The following is a 5,908-nucleotide window of genomic DNA, read 5'->3' as shown; positions in this document are numbered from 1 at the left end:
CCATGCCGCTGGGCTCCAAGCACTCTCTCTTTATCCATTTTTCCAATGTTCGTTTTTCTTCCAGGGCTTTCTACCCTCAAACCTAGATGTGATTACACGCTGACAAAGGATATTACAAGTGACCCAGAAAATCTCCCCCAGTCAGCAGTCAGTGTTTGACACTGTGCTCCTGTCACAGTTCTATTCTTCTGACCATGCTGTCCCTCTGCTTCCACCGATTCTTTCTGAACAGTCAGTGAATATCATTGAAGCCAATCCAAAACAAAAACATAAACCCAAAGGTGGATGCGATGCAGTAAAAAAGAATGTGGACAATGAGACAAGCAAATCATTTTTAGTCCAAAAAAATGAAATGTTAAACCCTAACAACAAACTCCTCTTATTTTTTCCCTTATGATCTGGTAAATATACAATTGAAAGTGTTTACCTATATCTGTTAAATAGGTGCAAAAGTATATGTTGATCATATAAATCTATTGACAATCACAAATTCAGAACTGCCCAATATCCTGTTCATTCTTCCTTTGTTAGCACATCATTTAATTAGCCTAACTGTGCAGATTAGGACAGTGGAAGGCTGTGACATAAAGATCACATTCATGCTAGATATTGTAGTCCTCCTCTACAGTTCATTACAATATTTTTATTAGCGTTTTACAAAATATAGAAATTACAATTTAAACATTTTGCACAAAGAAATATCAGGAGGATATTGTATTCAAAGAAACTGAATAGGTAAATTAGAATCTGTAATGAAGTCTCAAAAGGACACTGAGGGATACACTGGAAAGGACCACATCAGGGAGGGTGATTCTTGGGGGGCAGGAGTGTAAGTATGCAAATTGAACATCACAGAACTACCTCCGCAGTGGGAGAACCAAGAGGCAAGACAAACATGAAAAAAACTTTACAAAGAAAAGAGCTTAGAGAAATAAGAGAAAAATAAAATAAAATTTAGTGGGGGGGGGGGGGGGGTTGCAAGGGGGGACCATTGGTCATTAGGATTTACAAGCTCAGGTAAGACCTATTATTCAGACCTACAGGGAGACCATTGTTTGGGACCTAGATAGTCAGTCAAAATTGGCTGGCATATAGTGTAAAATACAGGGCTCCCATATTTTAGAAATGTAGGCATCTTATCTACTGTAGCAGGCATTTTCTTATGTCAAAGTTAGTACAACTATTACTTTAGGCTCCCCAAAAGGAATAGTTGTTTTTATTTTATATTGGGATGTGAGAAGGGATGAGTGGGATACTCCGACCTTGAACTATTCACAGCTTCTGAGGACATCTAAATTGAGGATGCAGCATGGCCGCTACTTCATCCGGCCACTTGAATGAAGCTAGGGTAAATGTTCCTGTTTGTATTTCTCTTCAGGGTAGTCCCCCAGTACCCCCTTTCACTATACTGGCTGACACCCGTCCACTGACTACACTCTCTGGAGTGGTCCCATTCCTGGGCAGACCCCTGGGCAAGATCCTCTGTACTCACGATACTGCTTTTCAGATACTTGCAGTGCTCCATCTCCTCCAGTCAGCTCTCCTGGACCTCTGGGTTCAGCTCCACTCTGTAGGTTCACCAGGCCGACTGCCTGTGACTGTCACCAACTGCTGCAGAAGAAGAGGCAGCCGCCACCCTCCTTCTGGGGCTCTGCTTCCCACCAAAGACCTCTACCTCATGTGCCCCTGGCTTTTTATACCCTGCCCCACAATGCACCAAAACAAACAGTCTGTGCCAATCCCTGGGGCAGTATCAAAAGCCTGTATGTCATTGGCCAGGTTTCCTCCACTCTCCAACGTGCCGCCCCATTGGACACAGTGGGGACACTCCCTCAGACCAGATACATCACATCTGGGCACACTCACAGATACTCACCGATACTGCTCTCTGTTAAGCAGAGAGAATATAGATTTTACCTGCTGCTCCTCTGATAGGCAGACAGAGCCAAAACTATACTCACTCTCTAGCACCTATCTAGGAGGGTGCTACACCAATAATGAAAATTAGGAGGGGCAAGATAACGTCCTCAGATAAACCGTTGTAGGGATCCTTTATCCATTATTTGAGAGATACACTTGATTCCATATTTAGATCACATAGCCGTATCACAGTAAACACAGAACTCTGTGTGTGATTGGACACAGCTGATCAGCAGGTTTCAGCCAAAATCATTGGCTAAAAGATGTGTTGGACTTGAGCCCAGTGGCACATCTGTGCATGTGGGGGGGGGGGGGGTGTAGGGAGAAAGTTCTGCCTAGGTGAGAACTGTAGAAGTGCTGCTTTGCAGGACAAATAAGGTAAAGCAAAAATAATAAATAATGTCTATTAGTAAGAGATGAGGGGGGAAGCAGAGCAGCATAATATGACATTTAGGGTGAGGGGCTGTTTTAACAGCTTTTGGTCTTTAGGCAGAACAGCAGTACAGATGGGTTTACAGGGACCCACCTGCTTCTTCCTTCTCCACCACTGAGAAAAGTTTTTGTAGCCTAGGTTCACATTAGTGCAGTGTGATTTTGATCTGATTTTCAATGTGATTTTGTAGTGCAGCTGCAGTGCGACTTGGTGCATTTTTTGATACGTTTTAGTTTATACTGCATGTAACATGATCTGTGAATGGGGGAGTCTGATCAGTTATACTATTTTCTCCCCATTCACAGATGGTATGCATGGTCACCGGAGGGAAGCTCCTTCTCAAAGACAAGCCTCCACTCATCTTTGCGGGATCACAAGGCGTTGTCTGTAAATAGCTGTCAATAACAACACAGTGTTTAAAGAGACAATACCATGTATAAAAAAATAACATTTTATTTTTAAAAAGTTCAAAAAAGAAAACATTAAATACATTCTTTTAAATTTTTTTTTTTCATCCATTTTCCAGCCCCCAAGCGATGAGTTTTTGTCAGGTAACCAACCTAATTTTAGCTGCTAATTTTGGTCTTGGTATTTGAGTTATCGGTTCTTTTTTAAAACAAATGATCAAAGTATCACAAACCTATATACTATATCCACCACACAAAAGAGTGCTAGAGGAGGCAGAGATAATTTCTTTTAAAATATGTGGACACTTTGATCATCTATTCTGATTAAGCAGACATTGATCTTCAACACATTAAAGCGGAGTTCCACCCTAGAAATTTTTCTTAGCTAAAAATACCCCCGGGACAGTCAGGGCTAGTGCATTTAAGCAACGATAGCCTCTGAACTGCCCCCTGTTTCATTTACCATTTAGAAGAAATACTTACCTTGAAAATGTCTTGTCCAGCGCTGCCATCTCAGGTGGGGGCAGCTGAAGCTGGATCGTCCTCTTCGGTGACGTCAGAGTCCCAGAATGCCCTGCTTGTCATTTCTGGTGCAGGCGCGTCATCCCTGCACAGCTTCTGGGCATGCCCAGAAGCTGTTCAGGAGGGAATGATGCACCGGCACAGGAAGTGATGAGCAAGTGCAGGCGCATTGACTCCTGGGTTCGATGACGCTCATCTCCCAGGAGTCAATGCAAGGAGGAAGTGACGGCGTGTCCGCAGAGGGAGGAAGAGGAAGGAAGGTAAGTATATTTTCATTAAAAACAAGGTAAGTGAAACAAAAAAAATGTTTAATTATCCAATTTTTTTTAGGTTTTTGTAATCTAGCGGACGGTGAAAAGTTTTTTTTAAGGGTGGATTTCCGCTTTAACTTAAACCAGGGTTCCCCAATGTGGTCAATATTGACCATCAAGGATTGATCTAAGGGGTCAATAAAATTTCTGGGGGTCAGTATATGTCTGTGGGTCAATAGGTTTACCTGATATAACCCAGCATCAGATGGTCAGCCGCCAGTGCTTGGACTGGCTCACTGGATTTTTCAGTGGACTCTGAGGTAAAGTGCAAAAATTACATTTACAGTAAGCCATTTGGTGTCTCATATACTGTAATGTCCCATATACTGTACTTATACCACCACACACTGTCATACAGCATACACCGACTGAACTGGTGGAAACAGGAAGCAGCTAAGTGACAGAAGCAAACGAGAAGGAGCCATGAGGAGCAGAGTGGCCATCGCAGGAACTGGAGTGGCCATCAGAGTGAATAGAGCTGCGTGAGGGAAGATATGAGTGGGATCAGGGATCACTGGGCTGCCAGGATGCAGGCATGACAGGTGTGTGGTGTAAGGACACCATGAGGGACTGCGAGAACACAACACTGGAGCAGCCGGAGGTATGTGAGAAGGTGTAAAGCAGGCCATAGACGTTTCGAATTTCGTACGATTCATCGTACGATAAACGCAAGCGGCACTCGTGTACATCATCGAGTGTACCATCAATGTGATCCGAAAATCGTACGACCAAACACTAGTTTCTTCTGCCAGTATAGGAAGTGATGCAATGTTGTCTTGACCTTTTAACCACACCTCCACTGGGCACTCCCCCTACAGTTAAAACTCGGGTCGTGTCATTTGCGAACTGAACAATCATTTGTCACAGCATACGACTATTCTGAGAAAGACAATGCCATTCAAGAGGTATAATAGGAATCAGAAAATGGCAGCAATGGTTATTGCATTGATTGCTTTGGAGGAGGAGAAGAAAAAGAAGAGAAATAGAAGGAAGAGCAGAGTGTGGGCCAAAGACTGGCTCATGCAACGAGAGCAATTTTCCCATGTCAACCTGCTGACAAACCTCAGGGAAAATAATCCTGAGGATTACCGTAATTATTTGCGGATGACCCAGCAGTCCTTTGACATGCTGTTATCTCTTGTGCAGCCACATAACCCCAAAAAGGACACCTGCATGAGAAAATCTATTAGTGCAGAGGAGAGGCTCATGGCAACCCTGCGTTTTTTGGCAACAGGCAGGTCTTATGAAGACCTGAAGTTCACCACTGGAATCTCTGCCCAATCATTGGGAAGAATCATACCTGAAACGTGTGAGGCCATAGTGAAGGTGCTCCAGCCACAATATTTAAAGGTAATTATAAAAAGTACAACTGTAATTTTTAAGAATATTAATGCAAACATAAGTATAATTTTGAGAGTACATCAATTTTAATTAAATAATATTTAACTTCCTGTACACGGTTGTCAGAAAAATATGCTAGTTTCTAAAGCAATACATACCCATTTCAAAAACATCATTATGAAAAGATAACATTATTAAACAATAACCAATAAAAAAGGAACAAATACACGAAACAAAAGCAATAATATTGAGCAACATATATACAATTATTTTACAGATTGGTGTATTGGGAGCCATAAAACCAAGAACCTTGATGTGGTTCAGGACGCACTGACCAGCTTGGGTTTCCCTGTGATTGAGACATATTAGTTGGGTGCCAATATTGGCCAGATGTTACAGGTGGAGCAGATGTTACAGGTGTAGCAGATGGTACAGGTGTAGATGTACATCCCTGATACCCTATTAGATCTGTGTTATGTGTAAGATTTCCCTTTAGTCCAATGGCAATCATTTTATGCATTAAAGCTTCAAAAATGTCTCGTTGGTCCATGGACATCCTACGTAACTTGTGTGCAACCAGATGACCCACAGCATCACATTCATCATCTTTCTGCTTCATGATAGATGATGCATCCTTCAGCAAACTGGCAGTATCATAGTTGAGATTTCTCTTCTTTCCTCTTTGAGTTCTCTGTGTTGATGTTCCTGGCTGCTCTGATACTGGGCTTGGTGTATCCTATATGAAATTAAAATAATTAATATTAAAATATTATCAATAATTATCATTATAACATTTTTTTTTTCCAAAATTCTTTATTAGAAAGAAAACATACAGGCATACCACATATCAACAGCAAGTACAATCAACTGTCGAGTATAGCGAGCAAATAATAAAGTAAGGACAATACAAACAGCACCTCAAAGTGTACCAACATAGCACTAGTTCGTCTATAGAGCACATCTGAGACAAAATG

The sequence above is a fragment of the Pelophylax lessonae genome (assembly GCF_965119305.1).
Source record: "Pelophylax lessonae genome assembly, chromosome: 3".
Lineage (NCBI taxonomy): Eukaryota > Metazoa > Chordata > Amphibia > Anura > Ranidae > Pelophylax > Pelophylax lessonae.
The sequence above is the reverse complement of the archived record's forward strand: the minus strand, read 5'-3'. Positions refer to the sequence as shown.